The 15,857-nt window shown below is 51.5% G+C and overlaps 2 pseudogenes; both read right to left on the bottom strand.

Moving 5' to 3' along the window:
• Nucleotides 1-1,859: 1,859 nt before the first annotated feature.
• LOC136639171 (zinc finger protein 22-like) lies at nucleotides 1,860-2,248 on the bottom strand (annotated as a pseudogene).
• Nucleotides 2,069-11,771, bottom strand: LOC136640374 (zinc finger protein 665-like; annotated as a pseudogene).
• Nucleotides 11,772-15,857: the final 4,086 nt, after the last annotated feature.

Consider the following 15,857-nt stretch of genomic DNA (forward strand, 5'->3'; position numbering starts at 1 on the left):
GGGACCTTGGACTTGGAGGCAAAGGCAGTGGAGGGCTTGCCCTGGTGCTGGCTGGATCTTAAGGGTCTGTGGAAACCAGGCCCCCTCTTTGGGGCTGCCTCTTCTTTCCTTGGGACTTGGCCCAATTCCTCCCTCCACTTGGCTGGGCCCTTTCTCCTAATGTCACTGGTCTCTCCTTTCACACACTCCTGTCCCTTCCAGTTGTCCCTCCCTTCCCCACATCCCCTTCTCTTCTCCTGTGTCTCTCTCTCCACCCTATCTCAAAAAGTACCCCTGGTCCTTCCCCCACTTCTACATCCTACTGTTTCTCCCCTGGTCTTCCTCCTCCTGCTTCTCCGTCTCTCTTCTCCTGTCTCTGTCCTTCTGTTCCCCATTCCGTCTTTCTCTGATCCCCGAATCCCCCTCATTCCTCCCTCCCTTTGCCCAGCAAGGACAGACAGCACTGCCAGGTGCCATCACCCCATTGTCTGCCATTGCCTCTCCTCCATGGTGCTATAGTGTCAGTCAGTCAGTCAAACCTTTATTGGCATAAAATACAGAGTCAGTCAGTCAGTCAATCAATCAATCAATCTTAATTATGGTCATACACCAGCATTAACAAAAATCAATAGTGCCACTACATGATCAGCTACATGAACTATATAAAATTTTAGATGGATTAACACTTCTATTTCTATATCCTAAAATAGGATATCAAAGTTAAATAAAAACTTAAAGATAAAAAGCAAACTAACATGAACTGCAGACAATTCAGAGAGGCTAAAACACTTTATGTCTCAATGTTGGAATAGAGTCAGAGCTAAAAATAAACTTAATAAAACAGAAAATCCCCCCACCATGTACTGTCAGCCCCCTTTTAAGCAAGTTACTGCAATTTAAGGTGCTAGTCTGGAATTCTAGCTTGTCATGCGCTGCACCGTCAGCTTCAGCTCCACCATCTTTGTCCAAGTACACTGCAGTCTTCCTGTACGTTTCAGGAAGCAAGGCCAGCTGGGCAGAAAGGCCATCTTAGTCCATCCAACACGACAGTTATCCATGTTTTGGCCTCAACCTCAATCTGGCCAGCCTTAAAGATCTTCCTGCATTGGAAATACCTTGAGGTACTCCCAGGACTCAGGAATTTGGACTGCATGCGTTCTGGAGTCAGTGGCCCTGATCGAGCACCATATAGTGGTTGTGCCAGAACCTTGGCTTGAAATAACTGAAGAGCTGCAGGGAAATAAAGGTCTCCTTTAGTGCGCATAAATGGCCGAGGAACTTCTCTAAGCATTCAATGCCACATATTTGCCATGTGCCCTTCTAGAGCCACTTGCATGGAAAATAACTCCAAGATAATAACACCAAAATACTTAAAGTGGGTCACTTGCTCGATCTTATGAACATCGACCTTCCATGAGTGGTTCTTGGGCCTCCTGGCAAAGGCCATGATCTTAGTTTTCTGATAATTGATCAAGAGCTGATTCTCCTTGCAGAACAGCGCCGGAGATCTCAAGGCTCTTCCAAGGCCATCAGGAGTCCTTGAGAGGATATCTGCATATCCCGGCGGCTCAAAGAGGGGCTGCTTACAGGGTGCGCCACCCCACCTCTGGCGACACTCTTTCCAAGCAGTACTAAGAGTCCTTGTGTGGATTTCTTGATGTATACAGAGGCTTGTGCTCTGATCGAAGCTCATTCAACACCCAAAGCATTGAGGAGATCTCTATCCTGTGTGTAAAACCTTGATGTGCCTTGAAGCTTCTCCTGTGGAAGAATCTTTCACCACACTCTAAACACTTCAAAGATTTCTCTCCAGTGTGAATGTGTTCATGAGAAGTAAGGGATAGGTAGACCCTGAGGCTCTTTCTGCACTCAAGGAAGTTCTATGGTTTCTCCTCTGTGAGGATTCTCAGATGCAGAGTCAGATGTGAGCTCTGACTGAAGCTCTTTCCACACTCCAAGCATTGATATGGTTTCTCCCCTGTATGGGTTCTTTGATGCTTAGTTAGGAGTGAACTCACCCTAAAGCTCTTTCCACATTCAAAGCATGTATATGGTTTCACCCCTCTGTGGGTTCTTAGATGCAAAGTCAGGCTTGAGCTCTGACTGAAGCTCTTTTAACACTGCAAGCATTTATAGGGTTTCTCTCCAGTGTGGGTTATTTGATGCAAAGTAATGATACCATCCTTACGGAACGCTAAGATGGAACATACCAATATCCAGGTCTACAGAGCTTGCGTCCTGAGTACACTTCTGTACTGCAGCAAGTCATGGACTCTTCACTCACAACAGGAGAGGAAACTGAACACATTCCACATGCGCTGCCTCCGACACACCCTCTGCATCATCTGGCAGGACAAAGTTCCAAACAACACAGTCCTGGAATGTGCTGGAATCCCTAGCACGTATGCACTGCTGAAACAAGAGATGCCTGCGTTGGCTCGGTCATGTCGTGAGAATGGATGATGGCCAGATCCCAAAGGATCTCCTCTATGGAGAACTCGTGCAAGGAAAGCACCCTACAGGTAGACCACAGCTGCGATACAAGGATATCTGCAAGAGGGATCTGAAGGCCTTAGGATTGGACCTCAACAGGTGGGAAACTCTGGCCTCTGAGCGGCCCGCTTGGAGGCAGGCTGTGCAGCATGGCCTTTCCCAGTTTGAAGAAACACTTGGCCAACAGACCAAGGCAAAGAGGCAAAGAAGGAAGGCCCATAGCCAGGGAGACAGACCAGGGACAGGCTGCGCTTGCTCCCAGTGTGGAAGGGATTGTCACTCCCGAATAGGCCTTTTCAGCCACACTAGACACTGTTCCAGAACCACCATCCAGAATTCGATACCATAGTCTTTCAAGACTGAAGGTTGCCAACTGTAACTGTAAGGATACCACATCTAGAGAAACTATTTCCACACTCCAAGCATCTATATGGTTTCTCATCTGTGTGGGTTCTTTGATGGTTAGTGAAGTGTGTATGCTGACTAAAATACTTCCCACATTCTAAGCATTTATATGGTTTCTCCCCTGTGTGCTCTCTGATGGTAAGTGAGGCCTCCACTTGTACTAAAGCTCTTTCCACACTCCAAGCATTTATATGGTTTCTCCCCTGTGTGGGTTCTTTGATGGTAAGTGAGGCCTCCACTTGAACTAAAGCTCTTTCCACACTCCAAGCATTTATATGGCTTCTCCCCTGTGTGGGTTCTTTGATGGGTGGTGAGGTTTGCTTGCTGACTAAAACACTTCCCACATTCTATGCACTTATATGGCTTCTCCCCTGTGTGGGTTCTTTGATGGTAAGTGAGGCCTCCACTTGAACTAAAGCTCTTTCCACACTCCAAGCATTTATATGGCTTCTCCCCTGTGTGGGTTCTTTGATGGGTGGTGAGGTTTGCTTGCTGACTAAAACACTTCCCACATTCTATGCATTTATATGGTTTCTCCCCTGTGTGGGTTCTTTGATGGGTGGTGAGGTTTGCTTGCTGACTAAAGCTCTTTCCACATTCCAAGCATTTATATGGCTTCTCTCCTGTGTGGGTTCTTTGATGGTAAGTGAGGCCTCCACTTGAACTAAAGCTCTTTCCACACTCCAAGCATGTATATGGTTTCTCCCCTGTGTGGGTTATTTGATGGTAAGTGAAGTGTGCTTGTTGAGTAAAATGCCTCCCACATTCTAAGCATTTATATGGCTTCTCTCCTGTGTGGGTTCTTTGATGGTAAGTGAGGCCTCCACTTGAACTAAAGCTCTTTCCACATTCCAAGCATTTATATGGCTTCTCTCCTGTGTGGGTTCTTTGATGGTAAGTGAGGCCTCCACTTGAACTAAAGCTCTTTCCACATTCCAAGCATGTATATGGTTTCTCCCCTGTGTGGGTTCTTTGATGGTTAGTGAGGCCTCCACTTGAACTAAAGCTGATTCCACACTCCAAGCATTTATATGGTTTCTCCCCTGTGTGGGTTCTTTGATGGTAAGTGAGGCCTCCACTTGAACTAAAGCTCTTTCCACACTCCAAGCATGTATATGGTTTCTCCCCTGTGTGGGTTCTTTGATGGTAAGTGAGGCCTCCACTTGAACTAAAGCTGATTCCACACTCCAAGCATTTATATGGTTTCTCCCCTGTGTGGGTTCTTTGATGGTAAGTGAGGCCTCCACTTGAACTAAAGCTGATTCCACACTCCAAGCATTTATATGGCTTCTCCCCTGTGTGGATTCTTTGATGGTAAGTGAATTGTGCTTGCCGAGTAAAATGTCTCCCACATTCTAAACATTTATATGGTTCCTCACCTGTGTGGGTTCTTTGACGGGTGGTTCGGTTTGCTTGCTGACTAAAACACTTCCCGCATTCTTTGCATGTATATGGCTTCTCTCCTGTGTGGGTTCTTTGATGGGTGGTGAGGTGTGCTTGCTGACTAAAACACTTCCCACATTCTAAGCATTTATATGGCTGCTCTCCAGTGTGGGTTCTTTGTTGTATTGTAAGGTGTGATTTATTGTTGAAGGTCTTTCCGCACTGAGGGCATTTTTCCTTCTTCTTTCCAGTTTCTTTCTGTGGATTGACTTGGAGGGTGTTCAAATTGCCACCCTGACAAGCACCAGATTTATTTCTCCCTTTCTGTGTCTGGTTTCCCTCCTGCTTCCTTGATCTTTCTTGATGCTCAGTTCTCTCCCTTGTGTGTCTCCTTTCATGTGTGCTTGTGCTGGTAGTTTCCTCATGCAAAGGACACATCTCACTTCTCCTTACTTTGGAATGTTCCTCTTCGATCGGGAGTTTACGGAGACAAACAACAAGTTTTCTCCTCCAGGCAGGGGTCTGCCTTCCCTCCTCCCTCCCTGATCCATCTTGCTTTCTAAAAGTCTCTTCCTCTACTTCAAGCATGGTAATATCAGATGAAATCCCACAAGACTCCCTCAGATCCTCATTGGCTTGTCCACCATTTCCTGGATTGGAGAGAGAATCCTGATTAGCAGTGGACGTGTTGAGGAGGGGTGGCCATTTATGTCAAAGAAGAGGTAGAATCTAGCAGAGCTGAGATGGAAGGCGGAACTGCCTCCACCATAGAATTTCTGTGGGTTAAACTACCAGGCCCAAGTGGGGTAATACTGGGGGCGTGTAATTGTCCTTCAGGCCAGAAACCAGAAGGGGACCTTGAAATGAGGAAACAGATCAGGGAGGTGTCAAGGAGGGACAGGGTTGTAATCACGGGGGACTTCAATTATCCTCATATCCTCACCCCAGCACTGTCTGTTCTAGTGACTGTCTGCTGGTATTCATTTGCATCTTTTTAGATTGTGAGCCCTTTTGGGACAGGGAGCCATTTAGTTATTTGATTTTGTCTGTAAACCGCTTTGTGAACTTTTAGTTGAAAAGCGGTATATAAATACTGTTAATAATAATAATAATAATAATAATAATAATAATAATAATAATAATAATAATATCGACTGGCTAAATTTGTGCTCTGGTCATGAAAGAGGGATGGGATTCCTTGACATGCTAAATGACTGCCTTAGAGCAGCTAAGTCATGGAGGCCACTGGAAGGCAGGTGACTCTGGATTTCATGCTGTGTGGAACTCAGGACTTGGCTAGAGATGTCAATGTTGGTGAGCCATTGGGGAAGAGTGACCATGCTGCGATCCGTTTTGGCATGAAGGGGAATAATAAAAGCTTCTTCAAAAATGTCAGAAGCAGGAAACCCGCCAGAGAAGCGGTTGGCCCTCTGAATGGGGAGGGAGGGAAAGGGGAGATAAAAGGAGACTTGGAGATGGCAGAGAAATTAAATGAGTTCTTGGCATCTGTCTTCACAGCAGAAGACCTCGGGCAGATACCGCTGCCCGAATGTCCCGTCCCCCCCGACCAAGGAATTGACAGCCCAATCCTATCCACGCTTTCCTGGTAGTAACCCTCACCAACGCTAATGAGACTTACTTCTGAGTAGACACGCATGTCTTTGTTGGGAGGTGTGAGGGGAAACAGAATGCCAGATGCAGGGCAGTGCCAGCAAGGTGCAAGTATCTTGTGTGCTGCCTGAGAAATCTGGTGGGCTCCTGTGAGATGCAGGAAACCGGACTAGATGGGCCCTGGGCCTGATCCAGCGAGGCTCCTCTTATGTTCTTGGTGTAATAGGGAAGTGGCATCTCTAAAGCATCTAGGGATGTGTACTCAGAAGTAAACACCACTGGATGCTGTGGCACAGACTGGCCCCCTTGAAAGGATGCACAGGATCCCACTCTGCTCAGAGACAGACTCTGAATTAGCTGTTGTGCAGAAGGAGCACAATTATGGCTGCTTGGCCTGTTGCAACCTGACCTAGTCTTGGGATGGAGGTAGTGGGCGTTGTTTCTGTGGAGGAGTCCCAAGAGGAGGGCCTCCCTAGACTCTCACAGGCCTATCAGCACCTTTAATGTCATCATATGAATGCTAAAACATGGCTATTTTGTGCTGTGGGGTCTCCCATGCGCAGTTTCATTCTTAAATGGCATAAAGATGCAGCTGAGCTCAACTGCACTGGAAGGTCAGGAGCCGATTTCCACAGGCCACGTCTCGCATTATCTCGCATTCTGCTGCCTTTGGGATAGTGAAGCCTTGTCCAAGCAAATGAGCCAAGGAAGAACAGGGGGAAAAAAGAGGTCAACACCAAATCTATCTAGGCATTTCAGAACCAGCTACTCCAGTGCACTCTCTCCCAAAGCCCAGCTCTTGACTTTCCTGCACACGGGAGCGTAGCAAAAATGGCAGGGCAGAGTGGATGGCAGGGCAGAGTGATTTCTTCTAATCTACTGTCGAACCCCAGCAGCCACTATGGGTCTACTGTGATCTGGATCAACACAATTGCTGGCATAGATCCAAGTAGATCCATGCAGAGCTTTCAGGAGCAAGAGGGGGGAAAGGATCTGCTGGCAGCCTCCCTCACCATCCCCACCTCCCCCTGGGCTTAAACCACCCTCTTCACCACTCTCCTGCTGCCTGGTTGTGAGGGTCCTCCATAGGACTCTCCACCCCCCATCCAACTGCTTTTCAGGACAGGTAACTATATGCGTCTGGAACTCTTTCCCTTCTTTCCTTCCCACCTATTTCTCCCCTTCTCTCCCCATCTTTAGTTAGCAACGGGATTGGCAGATCAGGAACCCCTAAAATCCTTCCCTACAACCTATCCTTTTCCTAATTTCCTCGGATGCACCAAATACATGTCACATGCAACCACCATAAAGCTAGGTACACTTTTCAAGTACCAGAACCAAGAAATGTGCATTATGTTTTCCTTTGTGCTTTTGTAATAAAAATCTAATCTCGTATTAAAAAGTTATCTTTCTCTCAGTCTCCTCCTCAAGCAAAAAAGGGAATTTCTCTGCATTACGCAGTCTTGCTATCAAGCCTGCGATCCTGAGGTTCCAAAAAGGGTAGTGTACTAATTCCCTTAAACCAAAACAGCCCTTTTGGTAACATTTGCTCCAACCCCCCCTGCCCCAGAATGCCTCCAGCCGCTTGGAGGGGCATGGCTCTTGGGGGTCCTCCCCGCTGGTGCCTCTGTCCTTCTGGCCGCCGCAACATGCATTATGGCAGGTTTGTGACAGCTGTTTCCCAGGCAGCTCGCAGAAGACCAGTGCTGGTCGGGGATAGGACTGGCTCATAAGTATCATTCTATATGGACTTTCTTGGGAGTAATCTCTCTGAACGCAGGGGACTTGCTTCTCACACACAGATAGGACCGTGCTGTAAATTGTGTTTTCAGCAGAACACCCAGCATTCAGCAGATGTGTATCTCCCTCTTTCCTCTTCTTCTCTCCCTTCCTATCCAGTCACCTTCTTCTTCTCAATCCTCCAACCCATCCAACTTTCCAGCACTGGTGCAATTGCAATGCAACCCCAAGGTACAATGGCAGACCCCCCCCCCAGCCCTGTGCCCTGGGGCAAAGGTCCATGATGGCGACCCCCTGCGGATGTCACTGCACCCCATTCATGGAGCCTCGCTTGACCATTGATTGCTTCCTGAGGCTTTAAACTGCTTCCGGTAAAACAGAAGCACAGTTTTCGACCCCGTCGAGAGCCTCCGAGGGGTGTCCACAGGGCACTAACCATAAGAACATAAGAACAGCCCCACTGGATCAGGCCATAGGCCCATCTAGTTCAGCTTCCTGTATCTCACAGCGGCCCACCAAATGCCCAGGGAGCACACCAGATCACAAGAGACCTGCAAGGCTTCCTGGGAATTGTAGTTAAGAACATAAGAACAGCCCCACTGGATCAGGCCATAGGCCCATCTAGTCCAGCTTCCTGTATCTCACAGCGGCCCACCAAATGCCCCAGGGAGCACACCAGATAACAAGAGACCTCATCCTGGTGCCCTCCCTTGCATCTGGCATTCTGACATAGCCCATTTCTACCGTGCGTGAGCCTCTGTGCCTGGGGCATTTGCCCCATCATCCATATTGGGAGGTCTGCCAATGCAAAGGTGTTGCCCAGGAGTGCCCACCAGCAGGTAGGAAAGGAAGGAGTCCCATGTTGGGGCAGCATCCAGCCGGGTTCAGCATTTGCCCCCTGGAGCAAGCAGCAGAGAAAGGGGGCAGCATTGGGGCGGCAGCCATGGCAAGCCCAGGAGGAGAGGGGAAGGACAAAAGCCCAGTCGGGGCAGGAAAGCGGGTGCCTCTCCCACAGCCGAACAGGTAGCCTGGCTGCACACCCACTGGGCAGAGTGGCAGCCGAGGCAGAGGCCAACTGCCTGCGATGGGGCCCACCGCTGAATGGGCAGCTATATCTTCTAGACCCAAGATCTTGGCCCGGGGCAGAGCCAAAAAGGGAAGAGCCTGGCCACCTGGCTGCTGGGCTCAGAAGGAGCCTGGCTGCTGAGACAGCAGTTGCTCTTCCCCAGGATCCCTCCAGGGTGTGAGAGGCAGAGGTAGGAGCAGCGACCTCTGGGGCATCGTCTCTCACCCTGTAACCTCATGGGGGCCAGAACAGCCCCGGAAAGGTGGCAAGGGTCCTGATCCCTCACTCAGCAACACAGTTTGGCCCATAGTGGGGCCAAAGGCAGCCAGCCCAATTCACCCCAAAGGATCCAACACAGGAGCCCAGAACAGACAACTCAGGAGGGGCAGTTCCTGGCAGAACAAGGGAAGGGGAGCCTGCAGCATAAGCACATAAGGACAGCCACACTGGATCAGGCCATAGGCCCATCTATTTCAGCTTCCCCAGGGAGCACACCAGATAGTCCCTAGTCCCCAGCACCACAGCCCCTTCCCAGACAATTTATTGGGGCAATCCCTGTCCTGCGACGCTGAGCAGGCAGAGTTCCTGTTAAAGGAGTGACAACTCCTGATCCTGTGACCAGATGAATGTAAAGAGCATCACCCAAATAAACTGCTGGTATCGACCTTTACCAAAGCCTCCACAACCCTTCCAAACCCACTCTCCTCTCGCTGTCAACCCGCCATGAATGCCCACCCTGCAAATACCTCCAATGGACATCACACGAGGTAAGGGAAAAATGTTCTACCTCATCCTGCTATTTTTGGCACTGATTCCCACACCTTGAGGAGGCCTCTGCGACTGTCTCTGCACCCCAGGATGCAGTGCATGCCCCATTGGCACAGCTGTACCCGCACTGGAAAACTGGGTAGGATTGGGCCCTTAGCATCCAGTCCTATGCATGTATACTTGGAAGCAAGTCCCATTCTAATCAGTGGTGTTTACTCCCAGGTAAGCGTGGATGGGATTGCAGCCTCATTCTCCTTGCAAAACTAGGCCCACTAAGGGCCGCCTTTCCTGCTGCTGCTATTCTTCCACAAAGCTGAGTCCCTAAGACAGGAGCTGTATCCATTCCGGGTGATGTCCTGTTCCCCAGAACTAATACTTCAACCTTAGTGGAAGCCCAGTTATCTCTGCACCTCTGGAAAGGGGAGACACTGAGGCTGCCATCCTAACCACACTTTCCTGAGAGTAAGTCCCATTGAACAAAACAGGACTTACTTCTGAGTAGACCAGGTTAGGATTGTGCCCCCAGACACACACCTTGGAATACGTGGCTGTTTTGATGCAGGCTGGGTAAGGCGGCTTCTTTCCGCAGGGCAGACATTTGGGGCTGGATCCTCCCTGCTCAGTTGCTTAGGGGCTCTCCCTGTTCACCTTCCTCAATTCCTTCTTCTGAGAGCATCAACCTTCCAACAAAATCTCTGGGTCTTTCAGCTCAGGCAGGAGTGCTGGAAAGATCCTTTCCAGCTGCAAAGTCCAGCGGATTTTCTTATGATTTTTCTTGCCTCAGCCTCTGTTGAACCAGCAAAGATCCTGACAGTTAAACAAATAAAACACAATTTTAAGTAGATAAATTGAAGAGGTAACATGAAGTAAACATACACCAGAGTCAAAAAGTACCTGACCCCTCCGTTTTAGGTCTAAAATCCTTTTCTCCAGTGTCTCTACCTCATCCTGCTATTTTTGGCATTGATTTCAGAGATGAAGGTCCCTTTCCGCCCTCTCTGTTCCAGCCTTTCCACTGCCCATATTAAAACTCCTCACCATAGAAACAAAGGCACCCAAGAGCAGACCAAGTGTTCAGCATGCAATTGGCGGGGGGGGGGGGGGGGGAGGATTATTGCAGTGTGCCTTCTTGGCCCCTCCCCTTCCCCTCCACTGGCTGGGCTGTATTCCTGGGCCTCCCTGCCCACCTGGGGGCTTCTTTCCCTCCCCCCTCAGCTTTGCAAAGTTGCAGATGTTTCCAGGCTACTCAGGGAGGTCACTCTCTGCAGGACATACACTTGGAGCTCTTCCCTCGTCCTCCCCACTGCCTCCTTCTGGGGCTCAGCTCCCAATCCCAGATGCTGGAAGGATTCCCATCAGCTCCAAATCCATGTTTCGCTCTTTCTTTCTCCCTGGTGGACCTCTGGAAAGGGAAGAGGTCCAGGCTTTGGATGAGAGGGCTCCTGAATGCCATTTGCAACTCTGAAACCCCACACAGTCTGGGGCCTGAAGGACTGCCTTCTTCCAGATCAGCTGGCTCTCCTTCCAAGGTCAGCAAATGGGGCCCTGCTTTGAGGGCTGGGGTAGGTGGATGGCAGCAAGCGGCAGGGCCTTCTCTGTGGTGGCTCCTCAGATTTGTGACTCCCCCCCTTTTGAGGCTAGAGCAGCACCCCTTGTGCTAAGCCTCTGGGGGCAAAGACCACCCCTTTCTGCTTGGCATCCCCTCCTAGCCCTTTCCTCCCAATTACTGTTGAGCCACAGATTTGGGCATCCCGTTTTAGGAGGGTGGGGCTGTCTCCGAGGTCCTCTTTTCTTCTCCTGCATGCCTTGCCTGTGCAAAAGAGGCTCATATAGCCGGAGTAAAATGCAGGCGCACTGGAGAGCATTTGGGAGCAGGAAGCAGCAGCTCCCCAGCTGGGACAGGGGTCTCCAGTTCTGCCCTGCCTGCTCCCCTGACGCTGCTCCACTCCTGGGGCGGGAGGGGTCCCAAAGGGGAGCTCTGCCTGCCCCTCCCCCAACACTGCCCAGACGCTCTCGCTGCCCCTGCCCGCCCTGCAGACTGTGGGGCGAGGCTGCAAGTGGGGCTGGCTGGGGGGAGATGCCCTCCTTTTCCCTGCTGTCTCGTCCTTCGCTTCTGCCTTTCCCACGATTCTCGCCGCCCCCCCAGCGGAGCCAAAGTGGAGGAGGGGACAGTGGCAGCCCCTCCCCGCCCCGTGGCAAGACTGCCCCCAGAGCCTTGTCCTCCCCCACTGGCCCTGGCCTTCCCTCGCCCGGCCCCCCGACTCTTTCTTACCCCCCCAGACCGCGGCTCCTCCTGCCGGGCTGGCTGTACGCTCTGCAGAGTCTGCAGGAGGAAGGGGCTGCCCCACTCCGCCCCCAGTGGCTCCGCTTAACCCTCGCAGTGCCGCGCAGCAGAGAGCGAGAGCAGGACAAGCAGGATGCGCTCCTGGCCTGGACTGGCTCCGAGGTGGAGGCTCCTGCCAGACTTGGTGCTTCCTCCCTCGGCTATGCCACTGTGCAACAGTACTCCCCGCTCCCTGCCCCTCGAGCCTGACCCCCTGCTCCCGGGCTTCCCCCATTCCCTCCCCCCACCGCAGAAACGGGACTCCTCCTGGACACCCCCACGGCGCCGCCCAGCAGGAGGCGGAGGAGGAAGAGGGCGGAGGGGAGCTGCTCAAGCCTCCTCGCCCAGTGGTGTGGCTGGTCCCCTTTTAGTCACTAGGTTCTTCAGAGCGATGAGCCTCCTTTGCCTGGTTCGCACAGACAGGCAGGCAGCGGAAGAAAGGAGGGCCTCGGAGACAGTCCCACCTAAAGGATCTGCGCCCTAAAGACCTGCGCCTGTACTGAGAGGCAGAGATGACCCCGTGCGGGTGAAGGGGCATCTCCCCCCCAGCCAGCCCCACTTGCATCCTCGCCCCACAGCCTGCATGGCGGGCAGAGGCAGAGGGAGCGTCTGGGCAGTGTTGGGGGAGGGGCAGGCGGAGCTCCCCTTTGGGACCCCACCCGCCCCAGGAGTGGAGCAGCGTCAGGGGAGCAGGCAGGGCAGAACTGGAGACCCCTTCAAGAGCTGGCACTTCAGGGTGACGCCAGTCCCAGCTGGGAGCTGCTGCTTCCTGCTCCCAAAGGCTCCCCAACGGGCCTGCATTTTACTCCTTGAATGATCTCTAAAGGGGGGGGGGAGTCAGAAAGTTGAGGGGCCACCAGAGAGAAGGCCCTGCCCCTCGCTTCGTTCTGCCTGCCCCAGCCCTGGAAGCAGGGCCCCATTTGCTGATCTTGGAAGGAGAGCCAGCTGATCTGGAAGAAGGCAGACCTTCAGGCCCCTCCATCCCAGACTGTGTGGGGTTTCAGAGTTCCAAATGGCATTCAGGAGCCCTCCCATCCAAAGCCTGGACCTCTTCCCTTTCCAGAGGTCCACCAGGGAGAAAGAAAGAGCAAAAAATGGATGTGGAGCTGATGGGAATCATTCCAGCATCTGGGATTGGTCCAGGGAGCAGAGAGGTCATTAAGGAGCTGAGCCCCAGAAGGAGGCAGTGGGGAGGACAAGGGAAGAGCTCCAAGTGTATGTCCTGCAGAGAGTGACCTCCCTGAGTAGCCTGGAAACATCTGCAACTTTGCAAAGCTGAAGGGGGTGGGAAAGAAGCCCCCAGGTGGGGAGGGAGGCCCAGGAATACAGCCCAGCCAGTGGAGGGGAAGGGGAGGCGGCCTGAGAAGGTACACTGCAATAATCCCCCCCCATTGCCAACTGCATGCTGAACTCTTGGTGTGCTCTTGGGTGCCTTTGTTTCTATGGTGAGTGAGTTGAGTTGGCAACCTTCAGTCTCGAAAGACTATGGTATCTCGCTCTGAATGGTGGTTCTGGAACAGCGTCTGGTGTGGCTAAAAAGGCCGATTCGGGAGTGACAATCCCTTCCATACAGGGAGCAAGTGTAGTGTGTCCCTGGTCTGTCTCCCTGGCTGTGGGCCTTCCTTCTTTGCCTCTTTGCCTCAGACTGTTGGCCAAGTGTCTCTTCAAACTGGGAAAGGCCATGCTGCACAGCCTGCCTCCAAGCGGGTCGCTCAGAGGCCAGAGTTTCCCACCTGTTGAGGTCCATCCCTAAGGCCTTCAGATCCCTCTTGCAGATATCCTTGTATCGCAGCTGTGGTCTACCTGTAGGGTGCTTTCCTTGCACGAGTTCTCCATAGAGGAGATCCTTTGGGATCTGGCCATCATCCATTCTCACGACATGACCGAGCCAACACAGGCGTCTTTGTTTCAGCAGTGCATACATGCTAGGGATTCCAGCTCGTTCCAGGACTGTGTTGTTAGGAACTTTGTCCTGCCAGGTGATGCTGAGAATGCGTTGGAGGCAGCGCATGTGGAATGCATTCAGTCTCCTCTCCTGTTGTGAGCGAAGAGTCCATGACTCGCTGCAGTACAGAAGTGTACTCAGGACACAAGCTCTGTAGACCTGGATCTTGGTATGTTCTGTCAGCTTCTTGTTGGACCAGACTGTCTTTGTGAGCCTGGAAAACGTAGTAGCTGCTCTACCGATGCATTTGTTTAGCTCGGTATCGAGAGAAAGAGTGTCGGAGATCGTTGAGCCAAGGTACACAAAGTCATGGACAACCTCCAGTTCATGCGCAGAGATTGTAATGCAGGGAGGTGAGTCCACATCCTGAACCATGACCTGTGTCGTCAGTCCAAAGTCTTGGCAGGCCTTGCTATAACGATCCATGAGCTGCTGGAGATCTTTGGCAGAGTGAGTAATGACAGCTGCATCGTCTGCAAAGAGGAAGTCACGCAGACATTTCAGCTGGACTTTGGACTTTGCTTTCAGTCTGGAGAGGTTGAAGAGCATTCAGTCTGATCTGGTCCGGAGATAGATGTCTTCTGTTGCAGTTCCAAAGGCATGCTTCAGCAGGACGTCGAAGAAAATCCCAAACAAGGTTGGCGCAAGAACACAGCCCTGCTTCACTCCGCTTTGGATGTCAAAGGGGTCTGATGTGGAGCCATCAAAGACAACAGTGCCTTTCATGTCCTTGTGGAAGATCTGATGATGCTGAGGAGCCTGGGTGGACATCCGATCTTGGGGAGAATCTTGAAGAGGCCGTCCCTGCTGACCAGGTCAAAAGCCTTTGTGAGATCTATGAAGGCTATAAAGAGTGGCTGTCGTTGTTCCCTGCATTTCTCCTGCAGTTGTCTAAGGGAGAATACCATAATAGTGGTGGACCTGTTGGCTCAGAATCCACACTGCGATTCTGGATAGACGCTCTCTGCAAGTACCTGGAGCCTCTTTAGTACAACTCGGGCAAACAGCTTTCCTACAACGCTAAGGAGAGAGATGCAGCGGTAGTTGTTGCAGTCACCCGTCACCTTTGTTCTTGTACAGCGTGATGATGTTTGCATCTCTCATGTCCTGAGGTACTCCGCTTTCTCTCCAGCAGAGACAGAGGATTTCATGCAGCTCAGTGATGATTATCTCTTTGCAACACTTTAGGACTTCAGCAGGGATGCAGTCTTTTCCAGGTGCCTTGCCAAAGGCAAGGGAGTCCAGGGCCACATGAAGTTCTTCTAGGGTTGGATCACTGTCAAGCTCCTCCAACACAGGCAGGCACTCAATGTTGTTCAGCGCTTCTTCAGTGACTACGTTTTCTCTGGAATATAGCTCAGAGTAGTGCTGCACACAGCGTTCCAACTGCTGCGCCCGATCCTGGATGACCTCGCCTGCGGCAGACTTCAGAGGGGCAATTTTCTTCTGTGTTGGACCTAGGGCCTGCTTGATACCGTCATACATCCCCTTGATGTTGCCCGTGTCAGCTGCTATCTGTATCTGGGAACACAGCTGGAGCCAGTAGTCGTTAGCACATCTCCTGGCAATCTGCTGGACTTTGCTGCGAGTAGCTCGGAGGACCTGCAGGTTGCACTCACTGGGACAGGCCTTGTATGCTGCTTGAGCTCTCCTCTTTTCCTCAATGACTGGTGTCAACTCCTCAGAGTGGGCTTCAAACCAGTCTGCCGTCTTGTTGGTCTTCTTGCCAAATATGGACAAGGCGGTGTTGTAAACGGTATTCTTGAAATGTTCCCATCTGTTGGATGCGTTTGCGTCAGCCGGGCCTGGAAGAGATTCCTCAAGCGCTCGTGCAAATTCCTCCACTTTTCTCTGATCCCGGGTCTTGCTGGTATCAATGCGAGATCTTCCTTCCTTTTTCATGTGATACAGTCACTTTGTTTGCAGTTTCACTCTGCTGCACACCAGGGAGTGGTCGGTGTCGCAGACAGCACCCTGATAACTGCGTGTGATCTTGATGCTGGGAAGGCTGGAGCGTCTGGAGAGAATCAGGTCGAGCTGGTGCCAGTGCTTTGATCTTGGGTGTCTCCAAGAGACTCTATGTTGGGGCTTCTTGTTGAAGAACGTGTTGCTGACACAGAGACCATGATGACAGCAAAACTCTA

The sequence above is a fragment of the Tiliqua scincoides genome, chromosome 2, assembly GCF_035046505.1.
Source record: "Tiliqua scincoides isolate rTilSci1 chromosome 2, rTilSci1.hap2, whole genome shotgun sequence".
NCBI lineage: Eukaryota > Metazoa > Chordata > Lepidosauria > Squamata > Scincidae > Tiliqua > Tiliqua scincoides.